General features: G+C 45.8%; 1 protein-coding gene and 1 pseudogene across 3 annotated transcripts in view; one reads left to right on the forward strand and one right to left on the reverse strand.

Moving 5' to 3' along the window:
* The window catches only part of LOC118367305 (zinc finger protein 407), a 231791-nt gene that overhangs the window by 97333 nt on the left and 114624 nt on the right, over nt 1-19834 (reverse strand). The gene's annotated exons all lie outside the window — the stretch shown is intronic.
* LOC118367306 (malate dehydrogenase, mitochondrial-like) lies at nt 14218-15458 on the forward strand (annotated as a pseudogene). Its single transcript, XR_004822105.2, has one exon. The product of XR_004822105.2 is annotated as a malate dehydrogenase, mitochondrial-like (transcript).

Raw genomic sequence — 19834 nt, forward strand, 5'->3', positions numbered from 1 at the left:
AAGCGCAGAGAGCATCATGAAGAACAAGGAACACACCAGGCAGGTCCGAGATACTGTTGTGAAGAAGTTTAAAGCCGGATTTGGATACAAAAAGATTTCACAAGCTTTAAACATCCCAAGGAGCACTGTGCGGGCGATAATATTGAAATGGAAGGAGTATCAGACCACTGCAAATCTACCAAGACCTGGCCGTCCCTCTAAACTTTCAGCTCATACAAGGAGAAGACTGATCAGAGATGCAGCCAAGAGGCCCATGATCACTCTGGATGAACTGCAGAGATCTACAGCTGAGGTGGGAGACTCTGACCATAGGACAACAATCAGTCGTATATTGCACAAATCTGGCCTTTATGGAAGAGTGGCAAGAAGAAAGCCATTTCTTAAAGATATCCATAATAAGTGTTGTTTAAAGTTTGCCACAAGCCACCTGGGAGACACACCAAACATGTGGAAGAAGGTGCTCTGGTCAGATGAAACCAAAATGGAACTTTTTGGCAACAATGCAAAACGTTATGTTTGGCGTAAAAGCAACACAGCTCATCACCCTGAACACACCATCCCCACTGTCAAACATGGTGGTGGCAGCATCATGGTTTGGGCCTGCTTTTCTTCAGCAGGGACAGGGAAGATGGTTAAAATTGATGGGAAGATGGATGGAGCCAAATACAGGACCATTCTGGAAGAAAACCTGATGGAGTCTGCAAAAGACCTGAGACTGGGATGGAGATTTGTCTTTAAACAAGACAATGATCCAAAACATAAAGCAAAATCTACAATGGAATGGTTCAAAAATAAACATATCCAGGTGTTAGAATGGCCAAGTCAAAGTCCAGACCTGAATCCAATCGAGAATCTGTGGAAAGAACTGAAAACTGCTGTTCACAAATGCTCTCCATCCAACCTCACTGAGCTCGAGCTGTTTTGCAAGGAGGAATGGGAAAATATTTCAGTCTCTCGATTTGCAAAACTGATAGACATACCCCAAGCGACTTACAGCTGTAATCGCAGCAAAAGGTGGCGCTACAAAGTATTAACTTAAGGGGGCTGAATAATTTTGCACGCCCAATTTTTCGGTTTTTGATTTGTTAAAAAAGTTAGAAATATCAAATAAATGTCATTCCACTTCATGATTGTGTCCCACTTGTTGTTGATTCTTCACAAAAAAATACAGTTTTATATCTTTATGTCTGAAGCCTGAAATGTGGCAAAAGGTCGCAAAGTTCAAGGGGGCCGAATACTTTCGCAAGGCACTGTATATGGGGCTTTGGTGACAAAACGGATGGCACTGTGATAAACTGCATCCAGTTTGCTGAGTAGAGTGTTGGAGGCTAATTTATAAATTACATTGCCGAAGTCGAGGATCGGTAGGATGGTCAGTTTTACGAAGGTATGCTTGGCAGCATGAGGGAAGGATGCTTTGTTGCAAAATAAGAAGCCGATTCGAGATTTAATTTTGGATTGGAGATGCTTAATGTGAGTCTGGAAGGATAGTTTACAGTCTAGCCAGACACCTAGGTATTTGTCCACACAAGTCAGAACCGTCCAGAGTAGTGATGCTGGACGGATGGGCAGGTATGGGCAAGGATCGGTTGAAGAGCATGCACTTTGTTTTACAGTTGGACAGTTTTACAGTTGGAGGCCACGGAAGGAGAGTTGTGTGGCGTTGAAGCTCGTCTGGATGTTTGCTAACACAGTGTCCAAAGAGGAGCCAGAAGTAAACCTGGTCTGCGTAGAGGTGGATCAGAGACTTACCAGCAGCGAGAGCGACATCATTGATGTATACAGAGAAGAGAGTCGGCCCAAGAATTTAACCCTGTGGAGACTGCCAGAGGTCCGGATAACAGGCCCTCCGATTTGACACACTGAACTCTATCAGAGAAGTAGTTGGTGAACCAGGCGAGGCAGTCATTTGTGAAACCAAGGCTGTTGAGTCTGCCGATGAGAATCGAGCTGGCCAAGTCAAAAGCCTTGGCCAGCTCGATGAATACAGCTGCACAGTATTGTCTCTTATTGATGGCGGTTATGATGTTGTTTAGGACCTTGAGCGTGGCTGAGGTGCACCCATGACCAGCTCTGAAACCAGATGACATATTCTAACCTTAACACTCATTCTAACCATAACCCTAAAACTAACCCTAGCTCCTAACCCTAAAACTAACCCTAGCTCCTAACCCTAAAACTAACCCTTGCTACTAACCCTATATTCTAACCTTAACACTCATTCTAACCATAACCTGCTATTTCTTATGGGGTTTAACAATAGATGGTCAACATTTTTTGGTTTCACTATTCTTGTCCACGCACGCACGCACGCACGCACGCACGCACGCACGCACGCACGCACGCACGCACGCACGCACGCACGCACGCACGCACGCACGCACGCACGCACGCACGCACGCACGCACGCACGCACGCACGCACGCACGCACGCACGCACGCACGCACACACACACACACACACACACACACACACACACACACACACACAAACCCTCTGTTTCTCTCTTTCCTCTGATCCTGAAGCAGCTAAATGATTGGCATCCCATGCAGATTTATTCAAATAGCCAGGTGGGCCTCTTCCCTGTAAGCTCCTGTCTTTATTCCTATACTGTCATTCATCACCATACTTCTCACACATACATTGTGTGGATCAGCAGGATACACTTCCACTGATGGCAAAGGAAGCCCATGTGAAGCCTCTCTGCACTACCGCCCCCATGTGGCAAGGTGGTCACTGGGATAGGATTGTGTGTGTGTGTGTATCAGTAACTTACTTCCACTAACCCTATTTTACTTATTAGACACAACAGGACACGTGGCACAAAACTGACCAGTCATAACCTTCCTAAATAAGTCAAGATGCTGTGAAGTACTGTGGAGACCACTCCAGGGGTCCCTCCCTTTCCCTCACGTTAGGTTGACCCGAAAACTGTCCGCCATATTCTCACACTTCAGAGGGAGAAAGAGGCCAACTCTCCCTTCCAGGCAAACTGACACAAACAGACAACTTCAAAATGAAGACTTGTTTATTTAATGAAGGGGGGATGGGGGGGAAAGAGAGAGAGAGAGAGAGTCCATCTGATATGCAACTGTCAGGAGAGGATTTTCACGTGCAAAATAAGAGTGTGTGTGGCGGCGAAAGATAACATAGAGGGAGAAACACGACAGCGCTCAGTGTGGATCATCAACTGGCAGGCCTCTCTGTTTTGCTTTCTTTCGCTCTCTCTCTCTCTCTCTCTCTCTCTCTCTCTCTCTCTCTCTCTCTCTCTCTCTCTCTCTCTCTCTCTCTCTCTCTCTCTCTCTCTCTCTCTCTCTCTCTCTCTCTCTCTCTCTCTCTCTCTCTCTCTCTCTCTCTCTCTCTCTCTCTCTCTCTCTCTCTCTCAGCAGCTTAAATCCAGACTAAATTAGCAGAATGAAGATTAAGTCATTTGACCTTGAGCTGTCGAAGACAGAGGATAACTTTAAACTCGACTGGGGTCAAAACGTGTGTGTGTGTATGCGTGAGGCCGGAAGATTTCTTCTGCCGGGAGTCGATTGAAACCAAATTAAAGGGAGTGTTTTTTTTTGTTTGTTTTTTTTAAATGGAAGATATTAGATTCCTTTGGGTGACTTTCCTGAGTACACAGCCCTGGTTCCGTTATTTTCCATAAGCGTACGCAAAGTCAACGGACGACAAGCTCGTTCCCAGGTTGAACGATAGCAAGACTGGACACCATCACTCTCGTGCCCTGCACGTGCTTTCCAAGACTCTAGTAGTCTATGGTCCAATGGGCTTTGGAGGTAATCAAATCAGCTGGCTGGACGGAGCTCGTTTACCATTCAAATGAGCCGTCATCTACCTCCCAACACTGTGGCTAGGTGTGTGTTCTGCATGTCGACCACCGCAACATAACGATTTGTGAAAAGGCAGAGTTCAGAGGAAGGATTTCTTTGGATTCCACATGTTAACGTCACACTTCTTAAGTGGTGTACGACGTTAACAATTAACTGAGTTGGGGGAGGACGCAGAGAGCTGTGGGTTGGCAGCGCACAACATTGCTGCCTGCCATAAGTTGAGGGACGGAGTCAGACAGACCAATCAACCTGCACATGTCCTCTACTGTATGCTTCTTGTTATTGGTGAATGTATGGTTATTTTGACCCTTGTTTATTGTTGTTACTGTTGTCCCGTTGACAATTTTGATTCTCATTTGTAGTTATTTTTTATATTGTAAATATCCAAAATAAGCTTTGGCAATATGTACATTGTTACGTCATGACAATAAAGCAAATTGAATTGAGAGAGAGAGACAGAGAGAGAGGTAGTGCATACGTACACACAGTATGGCTGCAATACAAACAAGACCCCAGTACCACAGAGATGCTACTGCGGATTTATATTAACCTTCAACCCAGAAAGGGGGAAGAAAAGATAATGAAATAATTAATAAAAGAGGCATCAGTTGAGCTTCTGTTTATCCCGCTATGGGGCAAATACAAATTGTCAATTTAATGAACATGGTGGACGAGATGAAAGCGAGGTGAAGGAGCTTCGTTGCCCGGCAAACAATCAGGAAATGTTATCTTAATATGGTTCCGTGGTTATTCAGCCCATAACTTAGGGGGGGGGGGAGTAAAGGCTAGGTCCCAGTGAGGTGCCCTTGTTATTGCCTGTTTTTATTATGAGCCATAGCTCACACACACACACACGAGATCCAGCAAGGAACAAAGAAAGGATTGAAAAGAGATGTTTGAATGATAAATGCGTACGTACGAGTGTGTGTGTGGGGGGTCCAATACAGTTATGGCTGTAATGGGTTTAATGAAAACCGGACCGTAAAACAAAACGTTTCATCACAAAATCACAAATCATGAACCGAAAATGCAACCCACTGGCATCCTTGGCCGGTAACCAACCACCAACAAGACAGAAAAGCCCCCCTTCTCCTGATTTGTGTGACGACACAAAGGCCTCCCTCAGTACCCGTCAGCAGCACTTAAAAAAGCTTCCAGGTGCTTCCAAGTCCAAACTTTCTGGTATTTAAAGCCTCTGCAATCTGAGGATCCCCACCCAAATGATCTATTATCTTCGCATGTATATATATGTATATATTGCCGGTACTAAATTGCGTCGCCGCGAAGAAATACTATGGATATGAATATTTGTGACAATAACGCAGCCAAAAGCCTTAAAGACACGACGCTCTTTATTGGGGCGTCTGATAGCCCTTCAATACAGCACCAGGCAGCCGTATCCGTGCGGTTTCTCTCTAATATCAGGCCACATTAGCGGCTCGTAAATCAAAATTACACTCCTAGAATTTCATTAAGCTCACCTGCCAGCAGTCGTGCTGGTACAATATTGATGTTTTCCCGCCGCCATTGTGCCGGCTCTCAGGTACACAGGAAGGAAAGCAAGAGAAACGGAATGATGAATGTAATGATCTTTTAAGGAATACAGTGAAACGCCGCCATAAATCCCCCTGGTGATACTACGGAGAGGGGTAGCGTGAAAGAGCGCCCCGTGGGTTGGAGTCAACAACGGTAAACAGCACGGCAACACTGGGTGTGTCCCAGAATGGCACCAGATCCATATTGGCCCTTGGTCAAAAGCAGTGCACTTACACGGGGATGAGGCTGGCATTTAGGAAAGCCCCGGGCTGCTCCCTTCCTGTTTAAAGTGTTGGAGTGTTTAACCAGAGGTAGACTCCACAACCTGATTAGAGCAGAAGAGAAACTCACTCTCTGGCAGAAATCAAAGAGGATGATGTATGACAGAGATCACACACCCCAGACAGACGAGCTAATGCAATAGAACGAGAGAGAGAGAGAGAGAGAGAGAGAGACCGACACAGAGAGACAGAGAGAGAGAGAGCGAGAGAGAGCAGCTAATAACACACAAAGATTGACTTGCTAGCGCTACACCCTTGATCCAATATTAAAGAAATGATTGACTACTTTCTTTATTGCCCCTCGAATTATCTGAAAGGAATATGTGTTTCTATTTGTTTTTTTGTGTGTTTCTTCAACTGAACATATAACCTAGACCCTGGTTTTGCATAAAGCGAGATTTCCTGGATATGGTATCTGGGAAGGCTGTAGGAGCCGGGAGGTTGGTGGGGGTGGGGGGGGGTCTGGCTATGGATTTTGATTACACACAGAGGGAAATGAGTGAGCCAGGGACCGTGACGACACTCACTTAATAAAAAGGTAAAGTCTATACATCAAAGAGCATCCAGCTGTAAATGATTGTGTTCTGCTGTACCGACGGCCCATCCCCATCCCGGCTCATGATGAGCCCTCTAACGGGGCCACTCATATTTACTTTTGGCTCAATATCATTTTAAATAATGAGCTTTATCCCTTATCTAATTAACAGGGGCCTCGCTCTGTCCCCCCCCTTCAAATTAGGAAGCCAGTATCGGTCGAGCCAACAGTTGTTTAGCAAATTCGCTTCGTGGCAAAACAGCAAAAGCATAACGGGTTGGCTGTGTGTGTGCAGAAGTAAAGTCTCTCTCTCTCTTTCTCTCTCTCTCTCTCTCTTTCTCTCTCTCTCTCTCTCTCTTTCTCTCTCTCATTACTGGAATTCTAATTCAATGATCACCTTAGATCACACGCACGCCATAAATCAGACAGGCCTGACAGAGGATGAAAAATGGTATTAATAATGTGAAACTTATTATACAGTCCAAAACGCTCCCTTGATAAATGACATTGTTTGGCTCTGACAATGATTGCATTTAAAACATTATTTCTGCGCTGCATTCTGTGAGTTGGTGGACGTAGGGGTGTGGGTCTTGCGTGTGTGTTCGTGTGTGTGTGTGCGTGCGCGCGCTCATGAAATATCTTCCCATCCCAGATCTCACACTGGAGTCAAGAGGGCAAACGGTGGCTGGTGGCTCACAACAAACCCAACACACAATTCCACCACCAACAGCCAGGTTGAAAAACAGAGCCTATCTCCCTGCCTCCCCATCTACACATACTCCGCATCAATCACTAGAACACATTTCACCAATACTCTGAAAGAGAGAGCGTCAGAAATACAGAGATACCACCATCCTATAGCACTGTTGTCAGCGAGCGAGAGAACAGTATGATGGTGGAGAGATTCTATCCCAGTCTACAGCTCAACGTGCACAGAAACACCTCACGCTCGCTGTCTCCAATCGGATGCAACGGACAGTGCGGGGGGGAAAGAGCAAGCCTGGGGAAGAGGAGAGAAGAAGGGAAAACGTCATAAATCTCCATTTGAAATGGGAGAGACACATCTCTCTGCCTGTAGCTGGCCAGGTTAGCAAAGCCACGGCAAACTGTGCTAAGCTAAACGCCACACACCAGGGCAGCACAGCACAGAGACAAAGGCTTGTGTCCCAAACGGCACCCTATTCCCCACATTAGTGCACTACTTTTGACCAGGGCCCCCACGGAGCGGGGTGTGGTTTTCGGGCACGCAGCCTGAGAGACAGAAAGCCAAGGGAGCCCCGGTGTCAGTCGTCCCCAGGGTAAGGGACCGTATTAGGGTTTTACTGAACTGGCAAGGGAAAGCTAAGTCGGCAAGGGACGGAGAGGACTGAGGAGAATGTACAGCACACTGTACAGAGAGATGGGGAACACAAAAGTTGACGCTGAGCAGATAAGGAAGTCCGTATACGCCAATCAATCATTCAGCTAGCGAGCCCACTGAGGGTTTCGATAAGATCCAAATGCGTTGCTTTAAATGCGGTGGATCTTTGACTTACGCTACTGACGATCTGAGTTGGCTCTACCCAGCAGCGTTGCAGTTCTTGGCACCTGGCACCTACTACCATACCCCGTTCAAAGGCACTGAAATATTTTGTCTTGCCCTTCACCCTCTGAACGGCACAAACACACAATCCATGTCTCAAGTGTGAAGGCTATAAAATCCCACTTTGTCCCGTCTTCTCCCCTTCATCTGCATTGAGTGAAGTGGATTTAACAGGTGACATCAATGAAGGATCATAGCCTTCACCTGGATTCAGTCTGTGTCGTGGACACTCTTACTGCCAGTTGTGGCTGCTCTGTGTGATGTATTGTTGTCTCTACCATCTTGCCCTTTGTGCTGTTGTCTGTGCCCAGCAATGTTTGTACCCTGTTTTGTGCTGCTACCGTGTTGTTGTCATGTGTTGCTGCCATGCTGTGGTGTCATCTTAGGGCTATCTTTATGTAGTGTTGTGTTGTCTCTTTTGTCGTGATGTGTGTTTTGTTCTATATTTTTAGTTAATTGATTTGTATGTTTAATCCCAGGCCCCCGTCCCCAAAGGAGGTCTTTTGCCTCTTGGCAGGCCGTCATTGTAAATAGGAATTTGTTTTTAACTGACGTGCCCAGTTAAATAAAGGTTAAATAAAATAAGTGAATGGAAAGAGCAGGTGTTCCTAATGTTTTGTCCAGTCCGTGTATGTACTCCGCTGCATCAGAGTCGGCTCTCACTCTCCCTCCATCTCACACGATACAACACTCTCCTCCTGCAGCTGATCTTATTACCCTCCTCTCCCCCCATCTCCTCCCCCTCTTCATCTCCCTGCCAACGGCCATGATGCGGGCCCATTCATCTCACTCCGCCGGCTACCACAATAATATAAATCAAGAATTTCCCCCAAATATAACAATATTTGTATTTGGGGGGAAGAAGGGGTTATAATTGATGACCACAGCTGTGCTAATTAAAAGCAATGGAAGTTTCATTAATCTTGTGGAGAAGGGAGGGTGAGGTGGTGGCTGTAACGGTTACCGTTACCGGGGCCTGGCCACAATTAGCCATGTTTACTGCAATGTCCAGGAATAGAGAGATAATGGCTTTTTTCCATCTTGTTTTTGTTGGTCCTTCTTCTTCACAGAGACAGAGAGACAGAGAGACACAGGGAGACAGAGACAGAGAGACAGAGAGACAGAGAGAGAGAGAGAGAGAGAGAGAGAGAGAGAGAGAGAGAGAGAGAGAGAGAGAGAGAGAGAGAGAGACAGAGACAGAGACAGAGAGAGAGAGAGAGAGACACAGGGAGACAGAGACAGAGACAGAGAGAGAGAGAGAGACACAGAGAGAGACAGAGAGAGAGAGAGAGAGAGAGAGAGAGAGAGAGAGAGAGAGAGAGAGAGAGAGAGAGAGAGAGACAGAGACAGAGAGAGAGAGACAGAGAGAGAGAGAGAGAGAGAGAGAGAGAGAGAGAGAGAGAGACAGAGAGAGAGAGACAGAGACAGAGACAGATACAGAGACAGAGACAGAGACAGAGAGAGAGAGAGAGAGAGAGAGAGAGAGAGAGAGAGAGACAGAGACAGAGACAGAGACAGAGACAGAGACAGAGACAGAGAGAGAGAGAGAGAGAGAGAGAGAGAGAGAGAGAGAGAGAGAGAGAGAGAGAGAGAGAGAGAGAGACAGAGACAGAGAGAGAGAGACAGAGAGAGAGAGAGAGAGAGAGAGAGAGAGAGAGAGAGACAGAGAGAGAGAGACAGAGACAGAGACAGAGACAGAGACAGAGAGAGAGAGAGAGAGAGAGAGACAGAGACAGAGACAGAGACAGAGACAGAGACAGAGACAGAGACAGAGAGAGAGAGAGAGAGAGAGAGAGAGAGAGAGAGAGAGAGAGAGAGAGAGAGAGAGAGAGAGAGAGAGAGAGAGACAGAGACAGAGACAGAGACAGAGAGATAGAGAGAGAGACAGAGAGAGACAGGGAGAGACAGGGAGAGACAGGGAGACAGAGACAGAGAGAGAGAGAGCGAGAGAGAGAGAGAGAGAGAGAGAGAGAGAGAGAGAGAGAGAGAGAGAGAGAGAGACAGAGACAGAGACAGAGACAGAGACAGAGACAGAGACAGAGACAGAGACAGAGCGAGCGAGCGAGACTGAGACTGAGACTGAGACAGAGACAGGGAGACAGAGACAGGGAGACAGAGACAGGGAGACAGAGACAGAGAGAGAGAGAGAGAGAGAGAGAGAGAGAGAGAGAGAGAGAGAGAGAGAGAGAGAGCGAGCGAGACAGAGAAAGAGAAAGACAGAAACAAAGAGACCGACGAGAGAGAGGCAGAACGACAGAGACAGCGAGAGGGACAGAGACAGACAGAGACAGAGAGAGACAGTGACAGAGAGAGAGACAGAGAGAGACAGAGAGACAAACACAGAGAGACAGAGAGAGAGAGACAGAGAGAGACCGAGAGAGAGACAGAGCGAGATAGAGACAGCAATAGAGAGAGACAGAGACAGCAACAGCAACAGAGAGAGACAGAGAGAGAGAGACAAAGAGACAGAGACAGAGAGACAAAACAGCATCAGCTATAACCAATAATTCTCATTCTACTTTTCATACATCCAAAACCACCTCTCTGAGAATGATCTTTCATAATGACCTTTCATAATGATAGAATACTGGACCGTAATCCCTAGATTTCCCCAACGGGCAAATACCTCGTTAAAATGACCTCATAATGACAGCTTTCTTGTTGCCGTGACGTCTTTTATAATGACGTAATTTCAACCAGTTTTATGTGACGGTGGCATTTGAAACAGTTTCTTGTTGTGATGATACATGATTATTTCAACACTCAGTGCATCGAGCTTCCAGTTAAAGACGTTACATCATGTGATGCACAAGCTAGTTCCCTAGCCGCTCATCATGTTGCTACTGTTCCAGCAGTACGACAGAGACAACACACTAAGTGAGACAGAGTAACGGATGCCGCATGTTAATTCAGAACTTTCGTTCCTCACCCACGACTCCCCAAGGCAATTACAATTGTGTGTGTGTGTGTGTGTGTGTGTGTGTGTGTGTGTGTGTGTGTGTGTGTGTGTGTGTGTGTGTGTGTGTGTGTGTGTGTGTGTGTGTGTGTGTGTGTGTGTGTGTGTGTGTGTGTGTGTGTGTGTGTGTGTGTGCGTGTGGTGTGGAGGGAGTGGTGTGTGAGGGGGAGTGGCCGCCTCGCCATAAAAAAAAAATATTTGTGAAAAGACCCGGGACATTTATTTAATCATGTAATAGCTGAGGAATCGAAACGAGACATACACTTTGTCCCATTATAAATGTACAGGGCTTTAGCGGCAAGATGGGGGATTTGGCTTCACAGCAAAAGAAAATAGAGGGAGGAAGTACCTGGATTTATAGTGTGTGTGTTGTTCGGCATAGAGCAACAGCCTGCTGTCACATACAGTATCTCTATGAATCTGTAGGACAGTGAATGAAACTCTGTTGTGAGCGAGACTCTGGACAGGCACACAGAGACACACAGAGACACACACACACACAGAGACACACACAGAGACACACACACACACACACACACACACACACACACACACACACACACACACACACACACACACACACACACACACACACACACACACACACACACACACACACACACACACACACACACACACACACACACACACTCCACCCCCCGGCCCAAAAAATAAACAATCTCTCAAACTCAGTGTAATACAATTATACAATTGATTACAACCTTGACCTGCAGGTCAATATCAGGAGAAAATAACTAGCTAAGTCTAATAACTCCTCATTTTGTATTGAGCTGAAGCAGCAGCAAAACAGTCAGACATGCGTTCACTCAATAATATCCTGCAGTGCACCGTGCGGGTCACTTCAAGTCCCCCTTGTGCCAATGGAAATGAGAAACACACACGCACACAGAAAGAGAAAGGTGCACACGCACACACACAGTGTTAGGTCAGGGGTACAGCGGTAGCTCAGAGCCAGCTGTGATCCTGCCTGCCCAGGTGCTCAGGAAAACCACTGTTAACAGCCACGATTGATGATGTAATCAAACTGTCACCGCGGCGATCGGTGGCGGGAAGGGCAGAGTGGAGAGGAGGGGGACTCTGGGTGGGTGTGGGGGAGAATATCCAGGAGGCCCGTGCATGCTTACCGTTAGCCCAAATTGAGAGTGACAGTCTCAATAGCGCGAAGCCCCCTAAGTAATGGAGGAAACAACTGCAGAGGCCTTCCGGAGGATGTCACATAATCAAGGAGAACCTCTCGTTCTTTTTTCTCTCTCTCGAACCAGTTCGGCTCTGGGGGTTTTGGGATTCGGGAAAAACAAAACTTGGGGAGATGATTTGATACTCGGGCGGAAAAAAAACACCCTGCTGTACGCCGCAAAAGTTGATTATGACATGTCTATTCTTGGACCTCATCAAGCCACACATCATGCTCTCTCTCGCAACCCTACACACACATACACACACACACACACACACACACTCGGTATTGAGCTCACGCAAGCACGCACACCCGGCAACACAAACCTGACCACCCGAGCTGAATCGATCCGCCCACCATGTGCGGCACAGTAAAGTGAAGAGTCACATGCATGTATGAACGTTGTGTGAAAGATCTTAACCACTGTCTGCCTCTAAAGGTTAACCAGCTCATATGTACCCGTGCCTAAATCTGCTACTGATTTGTATTCGTCTATAAATACATCTCTTTGACAAACTTCGTCATCTCTCTAGAAAGTACTTGACTCCGATGTGTGCAACAGAAAGTACTTGACTCTAGCCACAAAACTAAGAAAATTAGAAGGGGGGTTTGGCACAACACTGGCATTAAAAAAACAGACATCTTGACATCAATACAACATCAGGAAGTGATGATAAATCCATTACCGCGCTAATAAACGAGGAAAAGGTCCAAAGTTGGAGAAAGTTGTAATAACTGATATTGGCAGCCGTGACCGGTTCGCGTGTGTCTGTATCTGTTTCGGCGCTAATCACCTTCTCCGGGATATGTCCACGTCTCCTGCTCCTCCGTTCAGCTCGCATTAATTGAATCGCTGCTTAGCTAATTCATTGATTCATTGGTTCATTAGTGAGGCCTGGCAACATTCATTCCTTGCAGTGACAGTCTGATGTTTCAATTGAGAAAGGCAGAAACAAGTAGCCCCACATGGAGTCGCAGTGAGGGAACTCTGACCTGTTGACAATTAGCCCCACAATGCTAGTTCTTCCACTTGTGCTCTTGTCATAAATTAGACGGAGGCTGAGCTGAGCACATTCTTCTCTCGTGGTTTGGGTAACGCCACTTGTGTTCCAATGTTACTGGATGACATCATTCCTAGAGGCTTGGGAGATGGACTGGGAGGTCTGTCTGAGAGTCGCTCGTCTACTGGTCAGTTCAAATGTCTATACTAGGGGGAAGACCTAGTCAGTTGTACAACTGAATGCATTCAACCGAAACGTGTCTTCTGTATTTAACCTAACACCTCTGAATCAAGAGATGTGGGGGGCTTGTTCGATGTCCACGTCCTTGGCGCCAGGGGAGCAGTTGTTGTTGGGGGTTAACTGCCTTGCTCAAGGGCAGAACGGCAGATTTTCCCACCTTGCCGGCTCGGGGAATAGAAACAGCAACCTTTGTGTTACTGGCCCAACACTATACATTGCTTCATACTAAGTGCTAGTGTGGATATTGGAACAAGGCCCATATTCATAAAGTCTCTCAGATTATGAGTGCTGATCTAGGATTAGATCAGATTAGATTAGATCCCCCCCCCGTCCATGTGGTCTTATTCATTATGATTTAAAAAGGTAAACTGATCCTAGATCGACACTCCTAATACAGACCAGCGGTCTCATTTCACAAAGACACGCTGTTGTGACTGGGTACTAACTGAAGACCATTACCAATACCAATACAGATAGTTTAGACCTAGACTAAACTGAGCTAAACTAGACCTAGACTAAACTGCTGCTGGTAGTTAGGCCAGCGAGTCTGTCTGGCTGATAACAACATTCGGATGATTACATCTCTGGAAGAGTTGTTGCATATGAGGACCTCAGCTTTTCAGAACGCAGCTGTGTACACAGTGGTGGGGAAAGTACCCAATTGTCATACTTGAGTAAAAGTAAAGATACCTTAATAGAAAATAACTCCAGTAAAAGTGAAAGTCACCCAGTAAAATACTACTTGAGTAAAAAAAAAATTCTAAAACATATTTGGTTTTAAATATACTTCAGTATCCAAATGGAATTGCTAAAATATACTTAAGGATCAAAAGTGAAAGTATAAATAATTTCACATTTCTTATATTAAGCAAACCGGACAGCACGATTGTCTTGTTTTTTAAATGTACGGATAACCACGGGAACACTCACACATAATTTACAAACAAAGTATTTGTGTTTAGTGAGTCTGCCAGATCAGATGCAGTAGGGATGACCAGGGATTTTCTCTGTAAGTGTGTGAATTAGACCGTTTTCCTGTCCTGCTAAGCATTCAAAATGGAACTAGTAAGGTTGGAGTCACTGTGAAGAGGATCAGGTATAAAGAATAGCCAACCCCTCCCTATCCAACATGTTTTCCCGCATTGCAAGACCCACAATTTGCATTGCTACCAGGAGATTATCCACCTCCTCACAGAACAATGCCAAGGTGGCAGTGCTGGGTGCTTCCGGCGGTATTGGCCAGCCTCTCTCACTGCTCCTGAAGAACAGTCCTCTGGTGGGCGAACTGTCTCTCTTTGACATTGCCCACACACCTGGAGTGGCAGCTGACCTCAACCACATCGAGACCAGGGCCCACGTCACTGGTTACATGGGTCCAGACCAGTTGGACGCTGCACTGAAAGGCTGCAATGTCGTTGTCATCCCCGCTGGCGTCCCAAGAAAACCTGGCATGACCCGTGATGATCTGTTCAACACTAATGCCACCATCGTGGCCACTCTGGCTGATGCTGTTGCTCGCAACTGCCCCGAAGTCATGATCTGCATCATCGCCAACCCTGTCAACTCTACTATTCCCATCACATCAGAGGTGATGAAAAAGTATGGTGTCTACAACCCCAACAGAGTGTGGTGTCACAACATTGGATATCGTCAGAGCCAATGCATTTGTCGCAGAGCTGAAAGGCCTTGACCCAGCACGTGTCAATGTACCAGTGATTGGAGGAAATGCAGGAAAGACCATTATTCCTCTCATCTCACAGGCAACACCCAAAGTGGAGTTCCCAGCCGACCAGCTGTCTGATCTGACTGCTAGGATCCAGGATGCTGGCACTGAGGTTGTGAAGGCCAAGGCTGGAGCAGGCTCTGCTACGCTGTCCATGGCCTACGCTGGGGCTCGATTCACCTTCTCCGTCCTGGACGCCGTGAACGGAAAGGATGGCGTTGTAGAGTGTGCGTACGTAAGGTCAGAAGAGGCCGAATGCAAATACTTCTCCACACCTCTCCTCCTCAGGAAACACAGAATTGAGAAGAACCTTGGCCTGGGAAAGCTGTCAGCCTTTGAGGAGAATCTGGTGGCTGATGCCATTGGTGAGCTGAAGGGCTGGGATTTTGTTGCTAACATGAAGTGAGCAAAGTTTGAATCTGTGGTTATTTATATTGTCCAGTCACTTAAATGGCAACAAGGTCTCTCCAAAATCCAAGTTTCATCATGCCTGATGACGAAATAGCTGTTATCAGAAATGTTAACTGATCAGAAATGTTAATAACGCTATCAATAAACAGTTGATCTTACATCTTGCACTGGATCAATGTGTGTTTGAGGGATTTCTCAAACTTGTAGCTCTTACATTGATGTTCAAATGACTCCTGTTTGCAATCTCGATTGTCAAAGTATGCTCCATGTAACTATGCATGGAATTATTTGTAAAGTAGTATTTTGTCTTTACCCATCAACCCAGAACTATTCTTGTGGCTTTTTTCAAAGGTATAAAGACATCTCTCTTGGGTGTCAGGGAAAATGTATGGAGTAAAAAGTACATTATTTCCTTCAGGAATGTAGTGAAGTAAAAGTAATCAAAAATATAAATAGTGAAGTAAAGTACAGATACCCAAAAAAACTACCTAAGTAGTACTTTAAAGGGCCTCCTGGGTGGTGCAGTGGTCTAAGGCTAGCTGTGCCACCAGAGACTCTGAGTTCGAGCCCAGGCTCTGTCGCAGCCGGCCGCGACCGGGAGGTTCATGGGGCGACGCACAATTGGCCTAGCGTCGTCCGGGTTTGGGAGGGTTTGGCTGGTCGGGATATCCTTGTCTCATCGCGCACTAGCGACTCCTGTGGCTGGCCGGGCGCAGTGCACGCTGACCAGGTCGCTAGGTGCACGGTGTTTCCTCCGACACATTGGTGCGGCTGGCTTCCGGGTTGGATGCGCGCTGTTTTAAGAAGCAGTGCGGCTTGGTTGGGTTGTGTTTCGGAGGACGCATGGCTCTCGACCTTCGTCTCTCCCGAGGCCGTACGGGAGTTGTAGCGATGAGACAAGGGGCTGTAGTGGAGCAGGGTGAGAGCTTCAAATTCCTTGGTGTCTTCATCAACATCAAACTAGATTGGTCCAAATCCACCAAGACAGTCGTGAAGAGGGCACGACAAAGCCTATTCCCCCTCAGGAAATAAACAATTATGGTGAAAAATAAGTATTTGGTCAATAACAAAAGTTAATCTCAATACTTTGTTATATACCCTTTGTTGGCAATGACAGAGGTCAAACGTTTTCTGTAAGTCTTCACAAGGTTTTCACACACTGTTGCTGGTATTTGGCCCATTCCTCCATGCAGATCTCCTCTAGAGCAGTGATGTTTTGGGGCTGTTGCTGGGCAACTCCCTCCAAAGAATTTATATGGTGTTGAGATCTGGAGACTGGCTAGGCCACTCCAGGACCTTGAAATGCTTCTTACGAAGCCACTCCTTCGTTGCCCGGGCGGTGTGTTTGGGATCATTTTCATGCTGAAAGACCCAGCCACGTTTCATCTTCAATGCCCTTTCTGATGGAAGGAGGTTTTCACTCAAAATCTCACGATACATGGCCCCATTCATTCTTTCCTTTACACGGATCAGTCGTCCTGGTCTCTTTGCAGAAAAACAGCCCCAAAGCATGATGTTTCCACCCCCATGCTTCACAGTAGGTATGGTGTTCTTTGGATGCAACTCAGCATTCTTTGTCCTCCAAACACGACGAGTTGAGTTTTTACCAAAAAGTTATATTTTGGTTTCATCTGACCATATGACATTCTCCCAATCTTCTTCTGGATCATCCAAATGCTCTCTAGCAAACTTCAGATGGGCCTGGACATGTACTGGCTTAAGCAGGGGGACACGTCTGGCACTGCAGGATTTGAGTCCCTGGCGGCGTAGTGTGTTACTGATGGTAGGCTTTGTTACTTTGGTCCCAGCTCTCTGCAGGTCATTCACTAGGTCCCCCCGTGTGGTTCTGGGATTTTTGCTCACAGTTCTTGTGATCATTTTGACCCCATGGGGTGAGATCTTGCGTGGAGCCCCAGATCGAGGGAGATTATCAGTGGTCTTGTATGTCTTCCATTTCCTAATAATTGCTCCCACAGTTGATTTCTTCAAACCAAGCTGCTTACCTATTGCAGATTCAGTCTTCCCAGCCTGGTGCAGGTCTACAATTTTGTTTCTGGTGTCCTTTGACAGATCTTTGGTCTTGGCCATAGTGGAGTTTGGAGTGTGACTGTTTGAGGTTGTGGACATACTGATAACAAGTTCAAACAGGTGTCATTAATACAGGTAACGAGTGGAGGACAGAGGAGCCTCTTAAAGAAGAAGTTACAGGTATGTGAGAGCCAGAAATCTTGCTTGTTTGAAGGTGACCAAATACTTATTTTCCACCATAATTTGCAAATAGATTCATTAAAAATCCTACAATGTGATTTTCTGGATTTGTTTTCCTCATTTAGTCTGTCATGGTTGAAGTGTACCTATGATGGAAATTACAGGCCTCTCTCATCTTTTTAAGTGGGAGAACTTGCACAATTGGTGGCTGACTAAATACTTTTTTGCCACACTGTAAACAGTCACTTTAACGATACCTACATGTACATCCTACCTCAATCAGCCTGACTAACAGGTCAGAAAAAAGGGGGTAAAAAAAAGAAGAAAAAAAGTTGTACTTTAAAGTATTTTTACTTAACCTGATGACGGGGTAGGGTTCCCTTTTGGGAACGACCCCTCCCACGTTCAGCTGGAACGGTGGCGCATGGAATGCAAAAATATTCTTAGAAATATTTAACCTCCACACATTAATAAGTCCAATAGCTCAAATGAAAGATAAACACCTTGTTCATCCAGCCAGCAAGTCAGATTTCTAAAATGTTTTACGGCGAAAACATAGCACATATTTATGTCAAACCACCACCAAAGACACAGCTAATTTGAATAGCCAAGTTGAACAAAATATGCAATCAACAAACGCAGGATTCAAAGAAAAATAATTCACTAACCTTTTGAAAATCTTCATCAGATGACAGTAATAGGACATGTTACACAGTACATTTATGTTTTTTTCAATAATATGCTATTTACATCCATAAATCTCTGTTTACAATGACGCAATGTTCAAAACATGCTACTCAAATGTCCGGAGAAATGATGATAGCTCCGGCAGATAACGTCAGATAACAAGCAATACACATCATAAACTTTGACTAAATATACATGTTCTACATATAGATAGAAAGATACACTTCTTCTTAATGCAACCGCTGTGTTACATTTATTTTTAACGTTACAGAATTCGTTCACTAGGCTATAATATGAGACGGCGCTCACACATTAGCATAATGTCTCCTCTATGTTGGACTCCACAGAAACACAAAAATAACCACATAAATATTCCCTTACCTTCGATGTTCTTCGATCATAAGCCGTGGAAGTAGTCATACTTACCAAAAACTGTGTTTGGTTTTCAAGTCTGTGTCTTTGGGCTATCAAACACGACAAATTCAGTCTGAAATGCAGCCAAAATTCTCGTGGATGCGCATCAAAACTTCAAAATTACATATTATATGTCGACGAAACTGGTCAAACTAAGTGCAGAATCAAGCTTTAGCATGTTCTGAACATGGAAAACAATCCTTAGCTCGAACAGACAAACAGACATCGTTTGGTCAACCCTGGAAGAAAGAGAGCTCTGGACCCGACGCGCGCATCAAAGTGCATGTATTTTCGCGTGACCTGAAGGTTTCAGCCCGCCAAAAGTGGAGGGAGCGTTACGATTCTCACAATGACAGGCCCCACTGAAAGCAGACATCGCGCTGAATAGATAGAAACTGTTCCCAGATCTGTAGCTGGTTGGGAAGGGTGGATAGAAACTGTTCCCAGATCTGTAGCTGGTTGGGAAGGGTGGGGGCGATGACGTCAAAGTTGGCCCAACTTTCATGATGACAAGAGAGAGTTTGGGAGAATGGCTGCCCTGAGAGTTCTGCTTTACATACAGACATTTGAACGGTTTTAGAAGCTTTAGTGTTTTCTATTCAATTATAATTATTATATGCATATATTAGCAATTTTGGACAGATTATTTTTTCTGTTTACTATGGGCACGCAATTCCTCCAAAGGGGGCAGTAGTCAGCCCTATCTTTAACAGGTTTTAAGTACTTTACACCACTGCGTGCGCACACACACACACACACACACACACACACACACACACACACACACACACACACACACACACACACACACACACACACACACACACACCGCCAGCCTGCACCATATGCCCATGACAAGTGCATAAAACCATTCTCCAGCGATTGCACAGCCCAAACCATAAAAAAGTTAATGCACCTAATTTTACAGTAATCAAACTTTTATAGACTGCATTGGCTTTTAGACTAACACACTTCTTTCTAATTAGCGTTATAATTTCAACGGCAATATTAACGCAATCCCTCATTCGGCGCCGACCGTTCATCCCTCATGAAATATTGAGTAGGGTAAACAGAGGCCGTGTCCACTGGCGCCTGTTCAAACAAGCACACAGCAACACAAAGGTGAGCAATGGGCCACCAAGGTCTCTCTACTACACGCCAGCCACAGGAGACTGACTACCACAGTGGCAGTGACTGTTGCTGCCGTTCAAAGCCTTTTAAAATG

This window comes from Oncorhynchus keta, chromosome 34 (assembly GCF_023373465.1).
Source record: "Oncorhynchus keta strain PuntledgeMale-10-30-2019 chromosome 34, Oket_V2, whole genome shotgun sequence".
Classification (NCBI taxonomy): Eukaryota; Metazoa; Chordata; class Actinopteri; order Salmoniformes; family Salmonidae; genus Oncorhynchus; species Oncorhynchus keta.